A 25,828-nucleotide genomic window follows, 5' to 3' on the forward strand; every position below is an offset into this window, starting at 1 on the left:
TCCTTAATTCTTTGAGGTGGGTTTCTGTTGTCAACTCAAGGGAGAGACAGAGGGGCCACACCCCTGAAGTATAATTCCTTAGGCTTGCATGTGAAATAGCCATAGTTGAAGGCTAAGACCTCAACCTGGATCGAGATCAAATTAAACTTCTCTGGTTTGCTGCTATATCAGTTTGTTGTTAGTGTTGTCAGGTTGATTCCAACTCCTAGCGACCCTGTGTACAGCAGAGCAAAACCCTGCCCGGTCTTTTTGCACCATCCTCTCACCTTCCAGCACTATATCAGACAATGCTCCGCTGCTATTCACAGGGATTTTCGTGGCCAATTTTTTCAGAAGTGGGTGGTCAGGTCCTTCTTCCTACTCTGTCTTAGTCTGGAAGCTCCACTGAAACCTGTCCACTACTGGTGACTCTGCTGATATTTGAAATACTTACTTTGTAGCTTTCAGCATCACAGCAACATGCAGCTGCCACAGTATAACAAGCAAAAGATGGGTGGTATGGCTCTCTTTTGGGGAAACGGACCCGAGCCCCAGAGGTGAGAGCACTGAATCTTAACCACTAGACCACCAGAGCTGGCTACTATGTCTATAGGAGGTCCTAAACTCCAAACGGACATGGCAATGTGTGTAACAAACCTGTTTTCCGGTGAGGCTCCTTTATACCACACGTTCTCTTATACACAAAAAAACCCAGGTGCCTTTTATAAGACACATCCCTTGCAGGATAAAGTTTAAAGACAAAAAGAAATGCTAAAAAATGAAGATCCAAATTTTAATCTCTTTACAGTAATCATATAGTTAGTGATGGTGTTGAAATTGTTATTTTGAGATTTTTATGTGTATTGCAGGATAAAGCAAATAAGTAGCTATGCGATGTTCTTATCTCAAGTGTCCTTGAGAACTGGAATTCTCAGAGTGGGAGAAAGAGGTTCAGTTGTGAGACAGAATATCTTAAGAAGAATAGCACTGGTTTAAAGAACTATCAGTATGAACTCAAGATATATTTTATTTTAAAACAAACAAACAACAGAACATATTTCCTAGTTCTGTTCACTAAAAAGACTTAGAAAGGCCTAGAGATATTGAGCTATTCCTAAAAGCAGAGTTTAAGAAAAGGAGCTGGGTTCAGATAGTTTTGGGGGGGAAGTGATCTTAGGAAGCAAAAGGGAGGCATCAGGGAGGGTAAGACAGAGAGAGCACAAAAGACAATCAAAGGGCGTTTTGTCAAGGTCACGGCAGTGGGGGTTTGAGGGTTCGATTCTATGCAGACCTCAGAAGGATACAGAATACCCCCAGAACTGTCCGTCTGCAGACCAGATGCCGGGACCTTGTCTCCCACGCCCGTTCCCCAGTGGATGAGTTCATATCTCCCATGTTGATAATTTCCCACATTTGAGAGAAGACTCTGAGGTAGAAAGTAGAAACACACACGGTAGCCACTTGGGGAGTGACATTTTTCCTATCCACGAGAGTCTGAGCTCCTACAGAAACTTCTGCCACAGCTGCCGCTGAAATCAGAGGTGGACAGGCCAATGGGACACAGGGCACCAAAAGCTTCTACTACAGATTCATACTGTAATATTTACAGATAAAATGCTATATGCCTGTCTGGGATTGGCTTCTAGGTGATGGAAGTGGGTACATGAGGGTAGAGATGAGATGAGTGTGGCCGGAAACTGATTTAGCTGAGTAAAGAGTATGTGGGCATTTGTTAAACTATCCTGTCTACTTTTGTAAATGTTTAACATTTGCCACAACAGAAAGTTACAAAAAAAATAAAAAGAAGAAGAAGAAGAAGAGTGGGTGTGAAAGAAGGAAAAAAAGAGCAAAGATCCTGGATTCTGAAATCCTGGCCATTCTAAATTGGGTAAGTCAAATTAATCCTTCCAAGTCTTGGCGTTCTCATCTGAAAGTGGGGCTGGTAAAGAGAATGTACCTCGTGGAGTATATGTATCCCTAATGAAAGTGCACTCGCTGTATCAGACAGTGTCATGCACACAGTAAGTGCTCAATAAATGTTAGCTATTACATTATTATTGTGAAAACTCCATGTCCAGAGAAAGCAGGAAAGGGTAAGCAGGGCAATTTTGGTTGACCAGGGAGTGCGTCAGGGGCAAGGTGATTTCACAGTAATGCTGTGATTCTGCTCAGCTACTATAATTTGACATGCTCAGAAGAAAAATCCAGAACACACTGTGTTATATGTATGCCTCTGAGGGGGAAACTCGTAATTGAAATATAAGGCCCCAACTGCCCAACATACTGGAGTGCTTCTGTATTTAAGAAAAGTGTGGGATAACGCCTGCTTCTCCCCTATCAGAAGGAGACGACCCGAGTTATGTCATTTAGGGGCTGAAGAAGGGCACAGCCTGGTGTGGGGCACGAAGTGCTCCAGAAACAGTGGTTGGCTTGAAATAATTACCACTGTGTTGGCTGCTGCTACTTGACAATGAAGCTACCGTGAATCATTCACCTCCAATTCTCAAATGAGATCATCGCCTCCTCATTGAATGCCTTCCATCCTCAAAGGGCCAACATGAGAACTGGAAAAAGTAAGTGAAGAATCTTGTGAGACATTGAGTGCTATACAAATAGATCCTCTTATTGCAAAACCTTTACCGGCTAATATTGTTCAGGAAACGAAAGACTAAAGTTTCTTATTCTTTGAGAGTTAACTGGAAATATCCTTTTATTTCCACCCTTGTTGGGATCTTTCTACACGCATCAGCCCAACTTGCTGCCCTCAAGACAAAGATTAATCTTCGAAGACTTTGATCACATTCTGCCTTGGGGTCATCTTTCCAACTGTCTTTAGTTCTGCGCAAGAAGAACCAACAACATGGAAGTCACCTGGCCTCAAAACACTCCAAAGTCATTGTTTTGACTAATCAATAATATTTTCTTTCTTGTCACTTGCCTCTTACAGAGGAACAACTGAGTGCCAGGAAACAGTCTGGCTATTGGAATATTCTAATTAATTAAATTTTATTCCATTTCACTGGCTTGTATGAATCTGGTGGTAACTTAAGATAGAAATCTCTATCATTCAAGTCCAAGTTCATATCCAACCATTTTAGAATCCCAAACGGATATGTCAGAAATGGTGCCTGAATTACATTTCTTGATTAAATCTTGTCACCTTTATTAAGTTATTTTGAATATTTTCTCTATAACTGGAGAGAAGCCTTCTTCATGTAAAAGTTCTTAAGCTCTCTTGGGCCACAGCCCCCTGTAAGAAGCTGATGAAAACCACAGACCTTCATCGCTGGAAAATGTATGTATGTACCTAAAGTACGTCCAAAGACTCCCAGGGGTTCCAGGAACCTCAAGTTAATAATCATTGGTCTAGATTTTCTCTCATTGATGACTGGTTAAATCCTTCATAAAAGCAGGGGTCATGGATGCTTAAGTGGTAAAAGTATAAAATAGTTATTCTGAGGTCTGTAAGCCTTACACAGAAAACACTCTTATCGGATTTAGGCTAATTGAACTTTTTCAGGCTATTGAATTTTGCCAAGAGGTTACATATTAACTAAAGATCAGTAATTCCTTCTTATAAATGGGGCCACATTGGAAAATGTCCCTATCTCTTTGCCTGAAAAATATGGCACACTGGTATCTGTCACCTCTGCCCACACTCAGCTGCTCTTCCAGCCACTGTGGGAGCTTCCTAGTGGCCTCTGGAGGGAATATGTTTCATATCACAGTCAAGCTGAAACTTCAAAATAGAGAAGAAAACTGACTCCTAGATGAAAAGGCACCAAACAGAAAAAAAAGGAATTAGAGCTTCTGGGAGAGGAAGGACACCACAGGCAGCATGGGGCCCATTCTTTCATTTTTTGAAAGCATTCATATCTAGCTGAATCTTTGTGGTCAAGGGACTTTATTTATAATTTTTTTAATGGATAAAAAGTATACTTTCACTAACTCTTTCTGATGGTCCCTGAACATTTGGGATCTTTGAACCAGATGGGGAGCTTTAAAGCTAAGTCTCCTTAGCTAAGATGCCACACATAGTCATTTTCCTCTTTGTTAGCCTGTAAACTTATCAAGATGAAAAAGTGACACTATCTCATTCTTCTCCCCCAAAATTTAAATTCTAGCTATAAGTCAAAAATAACTGATTGATCTTGAGAAAACTATGTCATTCTTCTAAATTTCAATTTCTTCATTGTTAAAGTGGGGACATGAATATCTGCCAGATGTAAACTTTGTAGATAATCAATTAGATTATATTTTTAAGGTATTCTTCACTTTACTAACATGAAGTAGGAAAATATTAGCGGAAGGTAGACACTGGTCAGTTAAAGAAGTATACTACAAGCCTAAAGCAACCGCTAAAATGACAACAACAAAATGTTATAGCTAATCAGTCAATAAAGGAGATTAAAAAGCCACAGCAATATTTAACTAATCAAAAAGAAATCAGAAAAAGAGAAAAAAGATAATGAAGAACAGATGGATAAAGGAAAAGAAATGGCAAGATGATAGATTTAAACCTAGTCATAACAATAATCACATAAAATGGAAATACTCTAAACATCACACTTCAAAGATAGAGAGGCAGACTGAACTTAAAAAAAAAATGAAAAAAAGCAAGACCCAACTGTGTCCTGCCTTCAGGAAATGGATTTCAAATAAAAACACATTGATAATTTGTATGGCATGGTGCAAAGATGGAAGAAGATATACTATGCTAGCATTAATCAAAAGAAAGCTGGCATATCAGTATCAATATTAGACAAAGTATATTTTAGGGCAAAGAATATTACTAAAGATAAATAAGGTCATTTTTTAATGATAAAGGGATCACTTAATCAAGAGTATGTAACCATTCTAAACATTGATGCACCTAATAACAGAGCTTCAAAACATGAAGCCAAAACCAACAGACTGTAAGATGAAATAGACAAATCCACAATTTTAGTTGATATAGTTCAGTGTGGGAATGTAATTCAATCTCTGTCTCAGTAATGGATAGAATAATCAGACAAAATCAATAAAGATATAGAAGATTTGAACACTATCACTTAACTTGACTTAATTGAACTTATAGAATTTCCCACCCAATGACAGCAGAAGCTTCTGCTAAGTCTTCAAAGTACACATGAAACATTTACCAAGATAGACCACCTTCTGGACCACAAAAAAAGTCTCAATAAATGTAAAAGATTTAAGTCATATTATGTATATCTTCTGAACACAGAGGAATTAAATAAGAGATCAGTAATAGAACTATCTCTGAAAAATCTCCAAATAATCAAAAACTAAATAACACACCTCTAAAAAATCCACATGCCAAAGAATAAATCAAAAGGGAAATTAAAAAGTATTTTAAACTGAGGGAAAATACAACATAACATATAAAATTTGTGGGAGACTACTAAAGCAGTACTTGGGGGAAATTCATAGCCAAAGCTTTGAAAAAGAAGAACAAAATAGAAGAACTAATATGGTCTGATTTCAAGACTTAAAATAAAGGTTTAGTAATCAAAGACAGGCTGGTATAGTTGTGAAGATGGACAAATACTGTCGACTCTCGTTTTTCACAGATTTTGTATTTGCAAATTCACCTACCTGCTAAAATTTACCAAGGGCCATGAGAAAACTTTTGAGATAAAAGATATGTTCATTATCTTGATTGTGGTGATAGTTTCACATGTATATACATGTGAAAACATCACATTCTACACTTTAAATGTGTGCAGTTTACAGTATGTCAACAAAGCTGTTAAAAAAATGGGAGGCTCACTCAATATTTACACCTGCTTTCTGCCATATTGGACTGAGATTTTCACACATCCCCTGGGATTTTACTAATTTGCAGAGAATTTGAAAACAAAAAAATATGCTGAAGATTCCACTGAACAGAATACAAACTCTTCTATGATGTTTCAGAGGGCATATTGGACTCCATTAGTATCTCCAGTCATCAATATGTATATAGATTATCATTTTCCTATGGAGCAAGAAGTTTGGGATGAACGAGTGATGGCTTTGTTTTGAATTTCCTTGTTAATATTCAGACATATGCAGGAGGATCAAAATTCTTCCATATACAAATAATTAAAAATATGAGAGCTACCAAAATCTTTCATCCCCTGAGGTATGATTCTTGCCGTCAGAGGAAGACGTTACAAATAAGCAAGGGGGAGAGGAGAGCACGAACCTTCTGGTACTTGATTAGCCAGACACCAGTATGAACTCACATGTAGCTTAAGAAATATACTGAATAGACATACACGTGAACAATTATAACCACACATCGCTTAACAACTGGGATACCTTCTGAGAAATGCATCATTAGGCAATTTCATCATTGTGTTGAACATCATAGAGTGTACTTACACAAACCTGCATGGTATTGCATACTACACACCTGAGCTATACGGTACTAATCTTACAGGACCACCATTGTATATGCAGTCCATCGTTGACTGAAATGTCATTATGTGGTGCATGACTGTATAGACACATATATTCACACACATAAATTTCCTAGCCCTGCCCTTGAGAGGACTTGGAAGCAATGACAATCCAATTGCAACAAGCACTTCTGTGGCTAGATCTTAGTTTCTAATACCATTTTCCACTAAAAGAAACCAGGGCTCCTTGGAGAAATTACTGATTCCAGGGTTGGGATAGAGAAAATACGACATGAGCCTGGAGCATCTGATAGTTCCAGAAAGCAAGGAAATGCTCAAAAAAACAAAAGAGGCTTGTCAGAGGGACTTAGGAACCAGCCTGAATGGGCTTCTGATGACTAAAGCTGGAACAATTTAAGCAACAAAATTAATAACATAGTATTTTATCATAACTCAAAGTATAAAATAAATATACATGAGTCCATGCTAATATAAATAAATAACTGAATAAATAGATAAATGGGATGAGACATATCTTCTTTATAGAATTCCAAATAATATATGTAGATACTCCCCTATCCAGAAAGTGAAGTTTAATTCCCTCCCCAACCTCGAATATTGGTTGGACTTAGTGACTCACTTACAAAGAACAGAATATGGAAAGGGAAAAATAGTAACTTCCCAATGGAGAGTCCTGGAAAACACCATCTTAGCTAAGAGATCAAAGTTGCCATCATTAGTGACAAGTCATGTTGTTAGCATGCATTCCCTGATATGATGTGATGAGAAGGGCACTTCACCTCTGTGGCATTCACGCCAAAAAATCATAATCCCAGTCCATGCATGAGGAAAACATCAGAGAAACCCAAATGGAGGGACATTCTACAAAATGCCTGACTATTACTCCTCAAAAATGTCAAGGTCATAAAAATGAGGAAAGAGCAATAAACTGATAAGGACCAGAGGAGACTAGGGAGACATACGGTATAAACGCAATGTGGTACCCTGGACAGGATCCTGAAACAGAAAACAGACATTAGTAGTAAAATAGGTGAAATCCAAATAAAATCTGGAGTTCAGTTAACAGTAATGTACAATAGTTATCTCTTAGTTTCGACAAATGAACCACAGTTATGTAAGAGGTCACATTAAGAAAATTTGAGTGATGGCTATACAGGAACTCTCTACTCTCTTTGCAATTTTTCTATAAATCTAAAATTATCCCAAAATAAAAGTTTATTTTAAAAAGTTTCCATCCTCTCATTAAATTGGTTAAAACCCTTCAAAGAGTGACAGAAGGTTGTCATCATGAAGCTGCTCAACTGGACAAATGAACGCTGAGATTTGATTCTGGCCCGTGGCACTGTGAATATTATTCTAGTAGGAGATGGTAATTCAGTTGCTCTCTTGCCCCTAGCCCCAGGAACACCAGAAACTGAATCTGCTCTTGCAATGGTCCTGGCAACCTCTCGTATCATCCTTTAGAGAAGAGTGAAGGCTATGGTCTGGAAGAGCAATGGACTGCATGTGAAATGATCTCTCACGACCACTAGGCAGCCAAGAGCTGGGCCTTCCTGCTGGGTCACAGCTCAGGGTTCTGATAGCCTAGGTGGTGGCAGGTGGGGGGGTGAGCTGGCTGCTCAGTGAATCTTTTCTGTTGAAACAATCTGAGCAGCCCAGGCAGCTCGAAATTTTAAATGCATCGAGGATTTTAAAAAACAAGTCTTAGACATACTCAAATGTATATCATTCTTCCCAAGGGGCAGAATCACACGCTTATCCAATTTGCCAGCTGACAATTTGGCCATCTCACTATGTCTCAAAACCAATTCAAACAGACACATTGCTCATCCTGAGTGATGCTAGATGGACGTGTCAGCAGCCAGACTGTTCTGCTGCTCATGCTGAGAGAGCTCCTTGTCTTTTACTTTTAACATTTTAAGAGAAGAGCCTACCTTCAAAGGATGCGAGATGCCCAATCAACTTCAAATTGTGCTCTCTGGAAATGTCACCAACCTCGCACCAGCTCCAAGAATTAATTCATGACGGCTTTAAAGAATGCCCAGCACTCACCCCTGTAATTCCTCTCTGTACCCACCAGCTCATCTCCTGCACGACTCCCTTAAGTGTCTTTTCTTCATTATAGCGACCCCTCTACTCGTAAAAGACCTCACCGATTCATGAAATATCATTTGATCAAATGGGTTCTGTTTAAATTCTGCAGAAAGAAACTAGTCCCTCCAAGAGTGAATTCCAATTTCTGTGGCCTACTGCTGAGGAGGCACCAGGGCCTGAGTTTCCCAGCAGGACAAGTTACACAAAAGGCTCCCAGAGAATGTCCACCTTCTGCACCTCTGCTGATGCCACCTGCCTATCTGGATATTTGGGTGTGGCTCTCCCCAGAGACCCCTCCCCTGTCTTCCTCTCCCTCACTGATAGAAGCCCGCAACACATTGTCATGGATTCATCACTCTTTTGGTGGCCAGATGGCCACATGCCCTGTGCTCACCCACCAGACCAGCCTCTGCCTCAGGAGCTACCACATAAAACAGAAGAGAAAGAAAGCAGGGGAGAAATCTTCCTCTTTGGTTTGGGTTTGCTGATCTACCACCAGAAATATACACAGGCATTTGCTCAGCTTTTGCCTTTTTGAGGATTTGCTTCTGTTTTAGGCAAGAACATTGCCCTTTATTTGCCATGTCCCTGTGTGGCTTCAGGTTTATTTACCGTGACATAGCCTTTACCTAAGCTCGCATTGACCAGATTTAAAAGAAGCTCATGTTCTTGGCAGACAAGACTGTTGTCTCTTAAGGCTAGGGGATGGGAAGTTGGCAATAAGGACAGGCAGCACCACAAGAAGTAGGAGAACAGCCTGGTCCTAGGCTCCCCAACAAAGTGGGGCAAGTGACGAGAATCTGCCTTCCCAGCAGCAGGTGCTGATGGTGATACTCATCCAGCGGGTCAAGCACAGAGTAAAGACACGTCTCTTATCAGTCTTCACAGAGTCACCAGAAAGGGTATTGAATCTATGACAAAGTGTTGAGGGTGTCAGCTGGGGAGAGGGAGAAGAGACAGGATGTCCAAGGTCAGCTGCACCAAGAGTCCAGGCTGTCAATTGTTGAGGGGAGCGTGCAGCAGGTAGACACTCCTTGGCCCACATGGCCATTAAGGGCACTTGCTCTAGAGATAGGCTGTGGAACCATCCATTCTGACAATCTGTCAGACCATTGTTTCGGTTGGTATATGTCATTCTTTTGTTGTCTTTCTTATGTAATGATTATACTGCATGGGTATCTAGTCATTTTAGCCTGAGAGCTCATGTCTCCTAGGGAACAACTACTCTGTCCAATAATGTGTAGAGGCTAAGGGCTGAAGTTTAAGCACTAGTCTATGAAGTTAAGGAGAGAGAAGAAAAAGAGAGCTCCAAGCACTGGAGAATCACTGTATGCCCCTCCCTTCTGCTGTCTTTCCGTCAAGCAATTCCTCTGACCGCAGATTCATTTTTAAACTCAGTATTGGCAAGAGACTTAGCCTTAGACTTTAACCCACCATCCCAGGGTGCCAAGAGGAGGAGGAGGTGAAAGAGAGACTCCCAAGGGAAGACAGCCAGCCTACAACTTTTCTCCATCTCCTCACCCCAGCAGGACTTTTGTATTGCCTAGTTATTATCCCAGTGTCAACAATAGTGACTGTCAGTGTCATCAACAGGTGACTGTCCAAGATAGGGCAGCTACGGCTGCCTCAAAATAATCCTGAGGAGAGGCAAGAGCAAGAGCAAAACTCAAAAGGCTTTTTCCAATCTACCCTCTCTGCTGCCTCTGGCTCATTTCTGCCTGGCGATACAACCATCTCCTTATAGCCTCCAACCAACACAGCAACACACACAAACACACACACACACACACACACACAGTATTTTTGTTAGTTCTCTTAGCCATGCTTCCCTTTTGCTTCTATAGTTGTGCGAAAGTTGTGTTCCTTCGGAGTTTGTCCTATCATTATGGAAATTCAAGTTTTGTTTCAGGGAAGTTTTCTTGAATAGCATCTTTAAATATTTGTTCTGGCAATGATTTCCTTTTTTATTCCTTGGAGGGGGATGATAATTGTACATATGTTGGATTTCATTTGCCTGTCCACTATCTATCATTTTCTCTCTAACTTGCTCTACTCCTCTTTTTCAACTTAATGTTGTAACTTTTCTTATTTCTACTATCTTTATTCTTTGTTTCCTCATAAAATGTATCATTTTAACCTTTTCTTTTAAGTATGCTTTTTTTGGTGAGGAAGATTGGCCTTGAGCTAACATCTGTTGCCAATCTTCCTCTTTCTTTTTTTTCCTGCCTAAAGCCCCAGTACGTAGTTGTGTATCCTAGTTGTAGGTCATGCTAGATCCTCTATGTGAGATGCCGCCACAGCATGGCTTGATGAGTGGTGTGTGGGTCTGCACCCAGGATCCAAACTGGTGAACCCCAGGCCACTCAAGCAGAGCGCATGAACTTAACCACTTAGCCCCAGGGTTGGCCCCTACCTTTATTGTTTAGCATGTTTTCAGAAGAGTCTATTCTCTCTTGTGTTTTTTCTAATTTCTGCTTCATTTCTAAAATGATTTATGCCTCTTCTCCCCCATATACACATACACAGACATACTTATTTCCTGAGTTTTGACAACGCATGTTTTTTCTCTCTCTTTTAAATATTATGGTTAAAGTTTTAGTCACAATTTTTAGTAGCTCTCCGGTAAAATTTTTCCGGTTTCTACCATAGTTTGTCATATTTTTTCCTTTGTAGTATCTTTGTGTGGATTTTGTGCTTGTTTCTCTTTTTATTACTTGTCTATGAAAAAGGGAAGATTTTCCTGGACCAGCTATTGGCCAGAAGTTCATGTAAGGGCAGAACTGGGGACATGTTCCCAGCTAAACATAGTCCTTTTTGTCCCCAAGTTCATATGTAAGTTTTTGTAAGCACAACTTCTCCTCAACTCATATAGAGAGGCAGCTGTGAAGTTTCTCAAAACACAGAGTTTTAGCTGTCTCCAAGCTTCACCAAAAATAAAGTCACGTGTTCACTCTCCTTGTTGCTTTTGAATGCTTTCCAGGAAGAAAAGGGGGGAAATACTGACCTTATGCTACCATCTTTAAACCAGAATTTCACCTAACTTCTCTGAATCTCAGACTTTACCTCAGTAAAATGGGGATAAAGCAAATAAGTTAATGCATGCAAAATGCCTGGCACAGTGCCTGGTACATCACCAACATGTATTGAGCTCTTACTATTACTACTGCAACAGGGTCACAGCTAAAGGCCGTAGGTCAGAGGCAGGCTGGGGTCTCAGAGGCAGGGACTGCAAGACGCAGACAGAGGTCTAGGCCTGGGTGAGGAACACCTCCCACAAGAGGATCCGGAAACGTCAAATATGCACTTTCCCAGACTTCTTTGCAACTTGGGCATGGACGTGTGACCTTTGAACTGGAGGCTAGTGGCATGATGCAGCTGGGACTGCTCAGAATCCAACTTGGTGACAGGTAGTGGTGGTAGCAGCCACTGCTTGTGGTTTCTAAACATAGCATGGCCACCAGTTCTAGGGCCATCATCCTGGGTCCTATGCTGCGGTGACAAGTCTGGTAGTGGTGGTGACACAGCCATCCCAAGAACCATTCTGAAGTGTGATCTGTGGCATTGTTCATGGCTAGGTAGCATACAAGCCTGATTCATCACCGCTCCTGGAAATTCTGTGAGGAACCTATATCCTTTCAATATATGCCTTTCTACTTAAATCATTCCAAACTCAGTTTCTGAGGCTTGCAAATAAGAAACCTGACTGGTACAAAGTAGATCCCATTTGTAGAGGAAATTAACGGGCTAATTGTGCATTTATTGTGTACTAAATATCGTGCTAAGTATTTTACTTGCATTATCTTGTTTAATCTTCCCAAGAACTCTATGAGGTAAATGCTACAGTAGCTATTTTACAAAAGAGATAACTGAAGGGCAAAGAGATTAGTTGCTATGCTCAAGACCATGCCTAAATTGGGGCCTGGACTGCACCTGATGATCATCACAAGTCTCTAACACTCGCATACGCTGTACCTCCAGAACTGTTTCCCAAAGTCTGCCTTTTGGGGATTGAGTTGATAGAGTGGATTTGCCTGATTCTCTGCAGGCACGGGGATGAATCTCTGCCACTTCTATGTTCAGCCCTTGACTTGAGAGCATGAGAAACAGAAGGCCATGGATAATCAATGGTTAAAGAAGGTTGTCCACTTAGCAATCAACTAGAGTGTGAGAAGTAAACTAGAACAAGCCGGAAACAGAAAACATAAGAATGTAGCAGAGAGACCCAAAAGGAAGTAAAACCAACACAAGTATTTTCTTCTCAAACTTCGGGGCCCCTTATCAAGGAAGCAAGTCAAAACCTTCTCATGAGACTAGGACACATAAGATATTATAAGATAAACTGTATTTACAAATGCTGATGAACACCAGAGCAGAGACTGCTATGTGTCCACCATGGCCTGTTTTCTTTTCCTCCTTCATACATAGCTAGACTGCAGCCTCTCCATTTCGGGTAGGCAGGGCCATGGGCTGTGTTTTGGCCTATGAAATACGGGCAGAACAAAGCCATGGCACTCTAGGCCTAACCCCTAAAATCCCTCTCATATTCCTCCATGCTCTATTACCCTTGAAAAGAAAGACCTCAAGGATCCAGAAGTGGAACCACAAGATAGATGGACTCTGGGTCCCTAATTTTTCACTCAAAAGAAAGTTACCCACGAGAGCCCCCTAATAAGAAATACTTGAGTTGGACTACCACATGAATGGAAAATAAACTTTTATTATGTCAAGCCACTGAAATTAGGCCATTTTTTGGTACAGTGGTTAGCCGAACTTGTTTAATACAAATACATTGCGTCTAAAGTGTAGCTTTGGGGGAAAGGTTGTTCCCTTCTCTTAACTCTAAGGACCCCTGACCCTGAAATGCAAAGTTTAAAAAAAAATTGAAGATCTAGGAACTCCTATTTTTGGAGGCTCCACTCCACAGATATCGAAAACATTAAAATGTGCTACCATCCTACATTAAATATAATTTTTGTGTACAAAAAAGTATACAAAGTTGAATGGAATTAGAGTTGACCATGTTACCAGGTTGAGTCATTTAAATGCACTTTATTATTGACTTCACAGTTCTTTTTTTTTTTTTTTTTTTGGAGACAATCCCTTCCTTACATTTCAAGCATTCTTTAGGTCCTGTAAAGGCTTAGTTCCTTGACACTGTGACCATGGTGTCCCACCTGCAAACATAGAGACAATAATACAAGAAATACCAAATAAAAACAAGCATCTAAGTTCTGTCTCCAAATTTACTCTCATAGTCATTTCTAAGTGTTTCCCCAGCAAATGCCAAAAGTCGTACGTTTTCCCTGAAGCTGATAAAAGTCTGAAAGTGTGCATGGCGCACCTTCCCATCAGACCTAGCACATGCCTTCCATTGTCCCATCGGTGCTGCAGTCTTTTACCTGAGGAGAGGTGCTCTGCCTCTATCATATCCTTTCATTCTTCTTTAATGTATTTGGGAGACTATATAAAATTGCAATGACCATATTCCCATCGGGAGAAGGATGTTGGTTTATTGGGTCACCTGAGAAGTTGGCCACTGAAGAGCATCTGGGTGGGGACAGAGGACATAATCTTCCTCCAAAAGAGGTGATCTCCGCTGTGATCAAGTCTCCTGCAACATCTCAGCTTTGCCAAGGGGGAGGCGAGAGAGAACTATCAGAGTAGAAATAGCGATACTCCAAGACTCTCCATCTGTTCCTCTCTTGTAAAGCGTGCACTTTCTTCCTTAGGGACCCACATGGAGCCAGAGCCATTGAGCAGAGCCACAGTAATTCAATGAGTGGACCGGCATTGGCTTCAAGAGGACATAGAAGGTCAGTGAGCAGGGATTGCTCTTCACAGGAGCCAGCACTGGAGGGACCTTCAGAAGAAGAGGGTAAGAGGCCTCGAGTCATCTTTCCCCCTCGAGTCCCCAGGCAGTCACAGAGCAAAGAGCAACCACACAGCCCTGGAGCAGAAGTTGGTGAAGGGCCCTCATGGAGACGGGCTGTAGAGCAGATCCCGTGGAGGGAGAGGATCCTGAGCCTGTGAAGCACAGCCTCCTGCCTGGCACCCATCTCCTCTCCCCTACTCTGTGACATGCCTGACAAGCCACACCAGTCAGGCAAGGCAGTTACTGCATGATGGATTGACGAAATGAGAATTTTATATCCTCTAAACCTGTCCCTTTCCACAGTTTTAGAAATCCTGTTTTTCCATGGTGGGCAGGTGTGTGTGTGTCAGGAGAAAGATGGGAGACAAAAGTTGCAGCTACGGGTGGAGACAGGACCACAGACTTTGGGATTACACAGATGGAGAATCAAATCCCGGCTTTTTTATTCATTGCCTATGGCAACGACTCTGGCTAAGGTACTTAATATCCACCCACAGCATTGTTCTGAGCATTATTATACCCTTTCTACAGGTGAGGAAGCTAAGGTTTGATACGTAGTAGATGCTCAATTAACAGTTAACGTATTTCTTCTTCCACTGCTAATTCCTTCGTAGAGTTCCTTTTGCTAAGAAAACTTTTTCTAAGCAGAAATAATAGAGTTCATACGTTCTGGTTTGGGAAATCTCCATCTGCTTGCTGCTGCTGACTTACAGACAATGATAATATAATATTGTGGTTCAGACAATGGACTTTTGAATCAGATAGACTTGGTTTGACATCTCAGTCCTCTTACTTACTAGCTCTGTGACCTTGAGCAGACTACTTAACTTCTCCATGCTTCAATATTTTTCACTACTAAAATGAAGGGATGAGAGAATGCACTTATTAGAGCTTGCTCTTATAATTATATAGATGTCACTATTTATAACTTGCTTTATTATTTAGATTTTCTCCCTACCCGTCTCTGCTCTTCTCCCTGGATCTAAATACCAAGTTAACAAAAAGGACCCACAAAAGAAGTTCTAGTGGAAATTTTAGTGTATTTAGGATCAATGAAATGAATCTTTATGCCAAATCTGGTGGCTTGCTCTGCTTTGTGGCACAGATTATCTTCTGCCCTGGATTAGAAAATGGTTCCCAGGCCACTCCATGCGACACAGTCTTCCATGAGATCTGAATCGACGCTTCAGCATAGAGGACATACTGACAGCAAATAAGCACATGGAAAGATGCCCAATAGCACCAGCCATTAGGGAAATGCAAATTAAAAACACAACAAGATACCACTTCTCACCTATGATGAGTTAAGAAAAAAACAGCAACAACTGACAATACCAGGTGCTGGAGAGGATGTGGAGTACCTGGAACTCTCATAAACTGCTCTACCAAAAATTGCACAGCCACTCTGATAAACCACTTGGCGGTGTCTTATAAAGTGAAACACACACTTACCATATGAACTAGGAATCCCACTCCTAATTATTGCTCCCAGAGAAGTGAAAACCTATGTTCACACAAAAGCCTGTAAATGAATGTTTACAGCAATTGTATTCATAACGCCAAAACCTGGAAATAACTCCAATGTCCTTCAATGGGTGAATGAATAAACTAACTCTGGTATGCCCATAAAATGAATATTACTCAGCAACAAAAAATAACAATATACATACACCAACATGGATGAATATTCAAGGCACTTTGCTGGTGAATGAGCTAGCCTCAAAAGGTGACATACTACACGATTCTGCTTATATGATACTTTGGAGAAAGCAAATCTGTAAGGACAGAGAACAGAGAGTAGTTGCCAGGGGTCAGGTTTGGGGGAAGGGTATGTCTACAAAGACACAGCAGGAAGGGGTTTGGGGGTCATGGAACTGTTGCATATCTTGGTTGTTGTGGTGGTGGTTAGATGAATCCATACATACGTGTTATGAATGTGTTAACATTCACAGAACTGTGCACCAAAATAAAGTTAATTTTGTTGTTAGCACCATGCAGTTGATGCTGACTCCTAACAACCCTGTGTACATGAGCCGAACGCTGCCGGGAATGCTGCTGCGTGCTTTTGCACTATCCTCTCCCCTTCCAGCACTGTATCAGATGATGTTCCACTGCTATTCAGAGGGTTTTCATGGCCAAGTTTTTCAGAAGCGGGTGGCCAGGTCCTTCTTCCTAGTCTGTCTAGTCTGGAAGCTCTGTTGAAACTTGTCCACCATGGGTGGCCCTGCTGCTGTTTGAAATACTGGTGGCATAGCTTTCAGCATCACAGTAACACACAGCTGCCACAGTATGACAACCGACAGAGGGATGTTGTTGTTTCCTGACCAGGAAACGAACCCGGGCAATGGCAGTGAGAGCACCGAATCTTAACCACTAGACCGCCAGGGCTGGCTAAAGTTAATTTTAAAGTATACTAATTTAAAAGAGAAGCTAGTCAGAGAAAAGTACAGTGTATATGGTACCTCTTGAGATATTGCTATACATTCACACTCATAACCTTAAATACGTGCACGTCTGTTTTTCTTTCTTCTGCTTTTGACTGGATAGCAATATTATACTTTCAGATTTTTATAGGATCCTCTTCTCTCAGAACTAGAAGTTCTTATGTACATTGGACCAGGATGTTTTCTTTTAAAGATCTTTTTTGGTACCTGCATTGTATTCTACTCAGAGTTAGGTGAATATATCGAAGCCAGACAGCATCGAAAGCCCCACTGGTGAGGAACAACATGCGAGCTTCCACAGGGATGTACCGTGAGCCTCACTGAGACGCGGTGCACACTGTGGGCGGCATGCTCAGCCTCCTCTCCTCACTTCTTCCTTCTCAGAATCCCAATTTTGTTTTGGCTGCTATTCAAAACTCTTTCAAAATTCTGTTACAGGGTCTGTAAGCAAAAAACTTCACCCATTTACGTTGACTTCTAAAATTTGTCATTGTATGTTTAAATAGTAACAAAGAATGAATTTTCCACCATGTTGCAAATGTTGACATTTTCAAATAAAACCATTAGATCTCTTTTTAAAATCCGTACAATGGGATTTACTATCACAGAGATTTGGGCCTCATCATCATCTATTTTTAAAATACCTGAATAATTTCTTTATTTTAATAGGCAGAAACTTACATCATTGATTTACCTCCTTGAAATTATATTTTTCTTCTGGAGTAGAAGAACTCCATCTTAATATATTGGCTTAGAGATCTTTTAATAATGCTTATAACATTGGCTTTTTCCTACAGTATGGACTTAGAAATGATTCTGAGTCTCCCAGATTTTGATTTCAGGCTGCATCCATCATAAGTTTATAATAGACACAAAATAAATTGCTGATGATCATCCTTTCTTCATCCGTGATGGTGTTTACCAAATTGTAAACACTTTCTCATTTTAAAGGCCAGGAGCAGGACTTGTCAACCAGATCCCAAAGCAAGTATATGTAAGCATCTCATCAGCAACAAGAAAGCAGCTCTTGAGTGATGGGCTGGAAATAGGACCAACAGAGGTATTTCACAACTTGGAAACTCACAGGGTTTGGTGGTAATAAATAATGTAAATCCAAACATTTAAGAAAGAAATCATAGCAATCAAATACAAACTTTAAAAAAAAACAGAAAAACTCTTCCCAACTTGTTTTATGAGGCCAGCGAAACCCTGGTAACAAACAGAACCTGAAAAAGACCTTACGAGAAAGAAAATTATAGGCAAATATTTCTCATAAACACAGGTAAAGAAATTCTAATCTAAATATGAGCAAATTAAATCAGCAATTTACAGAAGCATAATATATAGAAGAAGAAAATTTTCCTGACCCAAAAAAAAAAAAAAAACAGATTAACAAGAGAAAAGCATACAAATTTTATTTGATGTTAAATGTTTTATGTGGCAACAAGACAGGGTGGAGGGGTCCTTCATGGAAAGAAGAGAGAACCCCCAAAGAAGCCACTAGGCTGGAAGGCCTTTATACAATCTGATGAAGGACAATAAATTTGTAGGGAAGTGACAAGACAAAGGAAAGGGTTTCTGGACTTTTTAGGGGTGGTAAATTTTGGGAAGGTAAAAGGGGGGACACTAATGGTAGATAAGCGTTATTTAGTGAGGTTTGTCTATGACTCTGGTTGGTGCCATCTCATTTCAGGTGAAAAGCTTGTTCTTCTCCTCCTGGGATGGGAAAGGGAGGGAGAAGAAGTTCACGGGGGAATTTATACCCCGCTTTTCAGGCAGATGGAGGAGGGCAGAGAGCTCAGGCTGCATCTGCTTTTTCCCAGTCGCCTCCAGCTCAAAACCATCCTTATGCAGTGGAACATTTTGGGGTGGCATACTCTGATCCCCTAGAAATACATCATGATGAAGTGGGTTCATCACAGAAGTGCAAGGTTACTTTAATATTTGAAAATTGATCCAAGTAAATCATCACATTCACATAATAAAGGAGAAAAACCATCTCATCTTCTCAACAGGCAGAAAAGGCATTTGATAAAATTCAACACCTGTTCAGGATTAAGGAAAAAAGCTTACTGCAAATTAGAAATTAGAAACAAAACTCTTTAACCTGTTAAAAGATATCTACAAAAAACCTATGGCCAACACTATACTTAGTGGTGAAATAGGAAAGCAGCTCCCTGAGGTTAGGAACAAGAAAAGGGTGTCCATTATCACTATAACTTTTGACATTGCACAAGAGGTTCCTAGCAACATTATGAAACGAGGAAAACAAAGACACAAAGATTAGAAAGTTAGGAGAAATACTGTCATTATTCACATATGATATGACTGTGCACATCAAAAATTCAAAACGATACACAAACTACTACAGTTAAATGGATTGATCAAGGCTGCTGGAAACAAGATCAGTAACAAAATCGATCGTATGCCTCAAATAACTGGAAATAATTGGAAAGTGAAACTTAGACGTATCATTTACAATATTAATAAAAAACATCAAATACATAGAAATAGACCTAATTACAGAGGTGAAAGACCTCTAGAGTGAAAATTAACAAATAGTGTTGAGAGAAATTTAAAAAGACCTAAATAAGTGGGAAAATATTCCACATTAAATGGATTTAAATTCCGAATATGGGTTGGAAGATGTCAATTCTCCCCATTGACATGTAGGTTCAATGCAATCCAAATCAAAAACCCATCAAGATATGTGTGTAAATTGAGGAGCTGATTCTAACACGTTTATGGTGAAATGCAAAGGACATAGAAAACAATCCTGAAGAAGAACAAAGTCAGAGGACTTCCACTGCCAAATATTGAGACTACTATAAACCTATAGTAAGTAAGACAGTGTCATACTGGTACAAAGATAGAACAGAACAGCAAGTGCAGAACCAGATCCACATGAATATGGCCACCTGACTTAAGACCAAAGCACTACTGAACATATACGTGCTATGATTCCATTTACAAAAACCCCAAGAACAGGAAAAATTAGTTTTTTATGATAGAAGTCAGAATAGTGGTTACTTCTTAGCAGAGAGGTCTGACTGGAAGGAGTCACAAGGGAACCATCTGCATGCTGGGAACATTCTCTATCTTTTCTGGATTTGGTTACACGGGTCCATATGTATTTAAACACTCATAAACTGTAGGCTTGAGATTTGTGCATTTACTGTGTGCATGTTACACTACAATAAAAAAAATGTAAACAACATAAGCCAGAGTGTGACTCCATTTTCTGATGTTTGCTGACAGCTTTTAAGCCTCGCCCCGCTCTCTTCTCCTTCTGCCCCACATCTGGGCAAGCTGAGAAGAAAGCCTGGGTGCTCCCTACTTCGATGCTGATGGGAAGTTCACATCACTCAACTCCCTCCCAAGTGTGGGAATCCTTACCCCAGCCCATCCCCTCCCCAGCATAAGAAACCCAAGCCAGTCTCTTTTCATGGTTCTCTCAAGTCACTTTTGGACTTGCTTGAGACCTTTCCTGCTATTCCCAGAAAGCCTTTTATGTAACTAATAAAACTTTGCATAACCTCTTGGTGTGTGTATGGTATTATTAATCTCAACATCCAAACCAAATTTTGACTCGGGAGTCCATCCTCCTTTGGCAAATGACCACACAAAGAGAAAGTGATTCTGCTTTTGTTTTTTCTGTTTCATTTTCTGCCGCATCCTCCACACCCACAGCAGTGTCTTGCACATAGTAATTACTCAAGAAATACGTATTGAATAAGTGGAGAGCTATTTGGTAAGTGTAAGGTTAGAAAATAAATAGTTTGAATTGGCAGAAGGATAGATGAGAGGATGTCAGTAGAAATCTCAATGTAAATCTCCAAACCAAAGAAATAAAGACCCACAAATCAAGCACGAGTGTCGACTACATTGGAACTACATCCATGGTAAAATAAATCTACTTAGAGTTATGAGAAAAGAAGCCATCTGGTAAACGAATAAAAATTACACAAGTTCTAGGGTAAAGATGTCAGAAATTTCACTTCTTATTACATGAAACAGCAGGCAAATAGGTCTCTATGGAAATACTCCACCCTCTGGTGAGCACAATGTGTTCCTCTCTTGAAAAAATACAACGAAAAGCCCTGCTGCTCTGTAGCCATTCTCATTGCCCTATCCACGGGATGTTTTATCCAGGGTCAGCTTAGTGATGCTTCATAAGGGGGGACTGGAACCCAAGAGGCAAGTGCTTGGGCAACCAAGTCTGAGTTAGTGGGTCGAACATCTCTGACTGGAAATAACTTGTGTCAGAATTGGGGGGCTCCTCTGGGCTCCTCGTTGAAGCACCAGTACTCTAGAGTCAAAGCTACTCTGGAGAAGATTCTTGCCTGATGGACCCCAGGATTTAGCAACACCGTCTTCCGTGTGTTCCCTGGCATTTCCTCACCTATGAATGGAGCTCCAATGCAATCCCTTTGTTTTGCAAGAGTTTAGCGTCCCCGTAGATATCAAGTGGCATCTCTGTAATTTCAAATGTATGTCTGGTCTGCTGGTTCTGGGCACAGGGGAATGTCCAGAGCCCCTAGGGTCTGTCTGGCTGTGGGCAGGAAGGGAGGTCCAGGTTTTAACCGGCCTCATGTCTGAGTCCTTGTCATTCTACATAAGAAGTGAAGTCTGTGTCTATGGACTGAAAATGCTCAAACTCACTGGGAGGTGTTCTTAGGATGTCCACTAATTGAGGTCCACGGTGACAGCTCACAAATAGCCTTATTTGACCACTAATTTGACCAGGTACCTCAGCATGGACTCTTTTTCACTGACAAGAAATTAGGGTAAGAATTTTTAGGGCCCAGCCCCGTGGCCGAGTGGTTAAGTTCACATGCTCCACTTCAGCAGCCCAGGGTTTCACAGGTTTGGATCCTGGGCACAGACATGGCACAGCTCATCAAGCCATGCTGAGGCGGCATCCCTCATGCCACAACTAGAAGGACCCACAACTAAAAATATACAACTATGTACTGAGGGGCTTTGGGGAGAAAAAGGAAAAATAAAATCTTAAAAAAAAATTTTTTTAGAACCGCTAGAATGAAGACTGGGAACTCTTGGCCCCCACCTCAAGCTGAGAGAAAAAGTAGAAAGAACTACTTCAGAATGATGGGGGAACATCCAGCCAGAAGGCCACCCAGGTTCCCAAAATGCAAGTCACTCTCCTTCCAGTTTTAAATGCTTACCATTTCATAGTTCAGGGTGGGATGAAAATCTGCAGACAGACATCAGGCTTGAATGTAACTAAGATGCAGGATTTGGGAGAGGGGCTTATATAAATTAACACAGGCTACAGTGAAAGCTTGCTTTCCAAAAATAAAACAAAAGCATTTCCAAGGATCCTGCAAATTAATAGTCACTAATGAAAGCTCAGAGAGCTGTGAGAACCACTTTTGGAGTAGGGCTTCTGGGATGCATGGCTATTAGCAATGCCAGAGCTCTTTGATAGGGGTTGCAATGATCTGAGCTAATGTTTTCCTCCTTAACTCTTAACTGTCCCACCAGAAAACAAGGGTTGGATATTAATAGCTGGCATTTACGAAGCACTTAGAGGTATTTCAGTCGCTGTGTTAAGTTTTTTACATGCCTTACCTTAGCTAAACCTCACAACTATCCTACGAGCAGAAGCAGAGGCACAGAGAAGGAGAATGACCCAGCTAATAAGGTGGGAAGCTGGGATTTGATCACAGTATCCACCTTCTTGACCACTACCTCATTCTGCCTCTGGTGGCACAATGCATATTGGAATTCAGTTGTAAAGGTGGAAAAAGTCAACCCGTAATTACTTGAGCATGACCAACTGCATTCCGTGTCTCATTGCAGCATCTCACATAACCAAATACCCTTCCTTGATCCCATTAGACACACCTACACTGACAGGTCAATATTGTGATTGATGGATGGAGAGAAGTGAAGTTGAGTGGAAGCCTCTGATTCCCGGCCTGAAAATATGCCATGAGCAATCTGCAATGTCTGTGAAGGACAGGTTGAGAGGAAGGCAACATACGTCTTCAAGAATGTGCCATCCCTGATCTAATCAAATCCTATCATTCTACAAACAACAGAACTGAGGCCCAAAGAGAGGAAGTGAACTGCTTAAGGCCACGTGAGTACGAAGTAACCAAGCACAGTCAATGCGCAGGTTTTCTTGATTCTAAATTCACTGCTCTTCTCATAAAGTCCTACAGCCTTCTGCTTGTAAAGTGACATCCTAGGGCCCCTCCCTATTTGATTTTGATGTTGTGAATAACCCATGTGCTAGTGCTCACAAAACATCTTTGAAATCCATACGGGCTGATTTTCTAGCAGGGGGCTATAAAGATCAGCAGCAGCATCAAGCTACTCCTTACATACAAGTTTATCTTTTCGAAAAGTTCATTTTCCAGAGAATTATATAGTCAGAACATTGCTTCCAGTGAAATTTCCCAGGCCTTCATCACCACAAAGATCTTTGCTAATTATTCTAACTGGGGCACCACTTTATAGTCATGTGAACACTTAAGTACCTACTTAGCAATGGCTGTTTAGTGGCCAAAAGTAGTTAATGCAGCTTCCCAAGGTGCTTGAGTTATCCCCAGGGAATAGTTTTAACACTAGGAAAATCACCCTTACCCTCGTAACTCTCTAGCAGTTTGAGGAAGGAAATCCATCATCTCTTCAGGGTACCACAGTCATTTTTGTAATTTACCATTTGGGGCAGTAGATAGCACTTGAATGCACCGAAAAATGAGCCTAATTTTGTTTTGTGCCCCATCTCTCACTCCATCATCTGTTACAAGTCCAATTTTGCAAAAAGCATCCTCTTAACACAAGCATCGCTAAGAGAACAGACGGACACAAAGAAGAGAGAGACAGATGTACCTTCGGATGGGAGTTAGGTGTGGAACTTCACGCCACCAGAAATAAACAGTAATTTTGACGCCAAAATTAGTCATTTGGAAGGGCATCCAAGGAATATTCAACAAACTCAAAACTTTCGCAGATGTTGGAGAAATTGCTCATATAGAACCCTTTTCGTTCATGAATTTAGCTGAATTTGTTATAAATATTTAAAGGCTTTGACCCATTTTTCTGCTTCACTAGCTGAGAGGGTCAATAGTGGCACCAAAAGCCTTACAAACTTTGGTACCCCACAGAGGTTAATTTTGCACCTGACACAAGGTCTTTTATACAGTAGGCATTCACTAATTACTTGTTGATCATAAATTGACGTGGACTCTGTGCTAAGCACACCATCTAAGTGCTTTGCACTAAGTGCTTGCCCACGCCATCCCACTCATCAACAGCGTCTGCTCCACGAGTGGTTGTGAAGATTGTCTGCATTGTACAGAGAGCAAAAGGAGGTAACTCACCCCAGATCACGCAGCTAGTAAGAGATGAAGCCAGGACTCCAAACCAGCCTCTCTGGTTCCAGGACATCGTAAGCACCACATTATATTTTATGAGTCTGATAAAATCTGACATTCCAGTCATTGAATATTTGGGGAAGACTGCATGTGAACTGTGTTCAATCAAGAGATATGAAGGCCCAATATAATGTGGCCAGTGTACAATGTGTTTTAGCCTTGACCTTTGAAACCAGCTTTACAAAGGATTACACTGTTCTTGAAATGTCATTTCTGATCAGTTATTTATGTGTCACATGAGGGCTTGTGCCTCTCACATCACTCTGCCCTTTTAGATTGTTTGCTATTCAGTTTACAAACTGGAAAATAGATCAGTGAGGGGAGGGGAGGCGAAACAGGAGGTAAGACTGAATATAGAGGTTTGGTACACCGAATTGTGACAACATCCCTACCCCGCAACCACCCAACTATGCCCTGCTATATTATGTGGAGAACAAAGCTCTAAATCAGCTTTTCCTGGCCAGCTTCCTCATCATTGAAATGACGACAACAAGGAAGAATACTGAAGGAGTCTTCCTTTGAAAACTTGTTCCCTGGGCAACATCAGCTCATCTCCCACCCTTTGCTCTATCTGTAAATCCTCAGTGCAATCTGCTTCCTGCATCAGAACTCAGCACCATCCTATTATTCTATCATGGACAGATTGAAGCTTCCTGAAAAATAACAGTGGAGAGAAGAGGAAGTTTCCGTGGTTCTTGTTCTTGCTTTTGGGTCCCTCATCAGAGAACAGCACAGGCTCTGCCAAGATAGACAACAAAAAAGGCATCAGCCTGGACCAAGAAAGTTGTGTCTTTGGCATAAGAGAAGAGTTTCTTACATGCTCTGTGCTCCCCTCTGTTTCAGTGTTTGCTCAGCTTCCACTATGTCCATGTGATGTGGTGAGATGGGGCTGGCAGAGTTAGCATAGCAAGGTGGTTTGAGTGGCCAGTCACTGTCCAGATCTACTAATCCCTAAGGAGAGAGTGGGTTTTCTTTTTTCTATTTCATCAGACGTCAGTAGACTAATTTAATATGAGGATAGTTTTCCTGGCTGGAGACATCGAAGAAAAAGCCATCTATTTCCCAATCATGCTCAGACTGGGTCTACCAGTGACTGTGTTTACCAGGGACTGGGAAGGGTAGAAGAGAAGCTGTCAATTCTGCTGCAGTTTACAATAACAAGATGTTTATATTCTCCAAACTAATAGATGTCTAGGATGTTTGGTCCAGTATTGGGGCTAGGAATCAAGGGCTCCATGATCAGCTCAATACCAGAGGCACCTGACCCAAGATGTTTTAAGAGGAGTCTACTAGAATTAACAATACCATGCTCTTCCAGTGCTGTTGAGAGGTATAAATCCTGAGGAATGTGTTGACAACTCTTTGTCAGGGACAGTAGAAGAGCTGGTTTTGTCTCCAGAGGACTTTGACTTTGCCTCTGTTAGGCAATAGAAGAAAAATACGTGGGTTCCCAACCCTCTAAGACCCATCATTGGCATAAATAGCATTCATTGGTTAAGCTAAAGCAGATTAGAGTAGAAATCTCAGGAGTCACTCCTGAAGTTCTTAGATGTCTGTTACCAAGTTGGGTGCTGGTGGCCAAGACAGGCTTCAACGATGTGGCTGGAAATGGATACAACTTAAAGG

General features: G+C 41.0%; 1 long non-coding RNA gene across 1 annotated transcript in view; it reads right to left on the reverse strand.

The window, feature by feature from the left end:
* LOC138915251 (uncharacterized) overlaps positions 1–24,208 on the reverse strand; it is a 151,880-nt gene extending 127,672 nt beyond the window's left edge. Inside the window, exon 1 of the long non-coding RNA XR_011420936.1 lies at positions 24,149–24,208. This is a non-coding gene — a long non-coding RNA (uncharacterized lncRNA). The remainder of the gene's footprint in view (positions 1–24,148) is intronic.
* Positions 24,209–25,828: the final 1,620 nt, after the last annotated feature.

This window comes from Equus caballus, chromosome 1 (assembly GCF_041296265.1).
Source record: "Equus caballus isolate H_3958 breed thoroughbred chromosome 1, TB-T2T, whole genome shotgun sequence".
Lineage (NCBI taxonomy): Eukaryota > Metazoa > Chordata > Mammalia > Perissodactyla > Equidae > Equus > Equus caballus.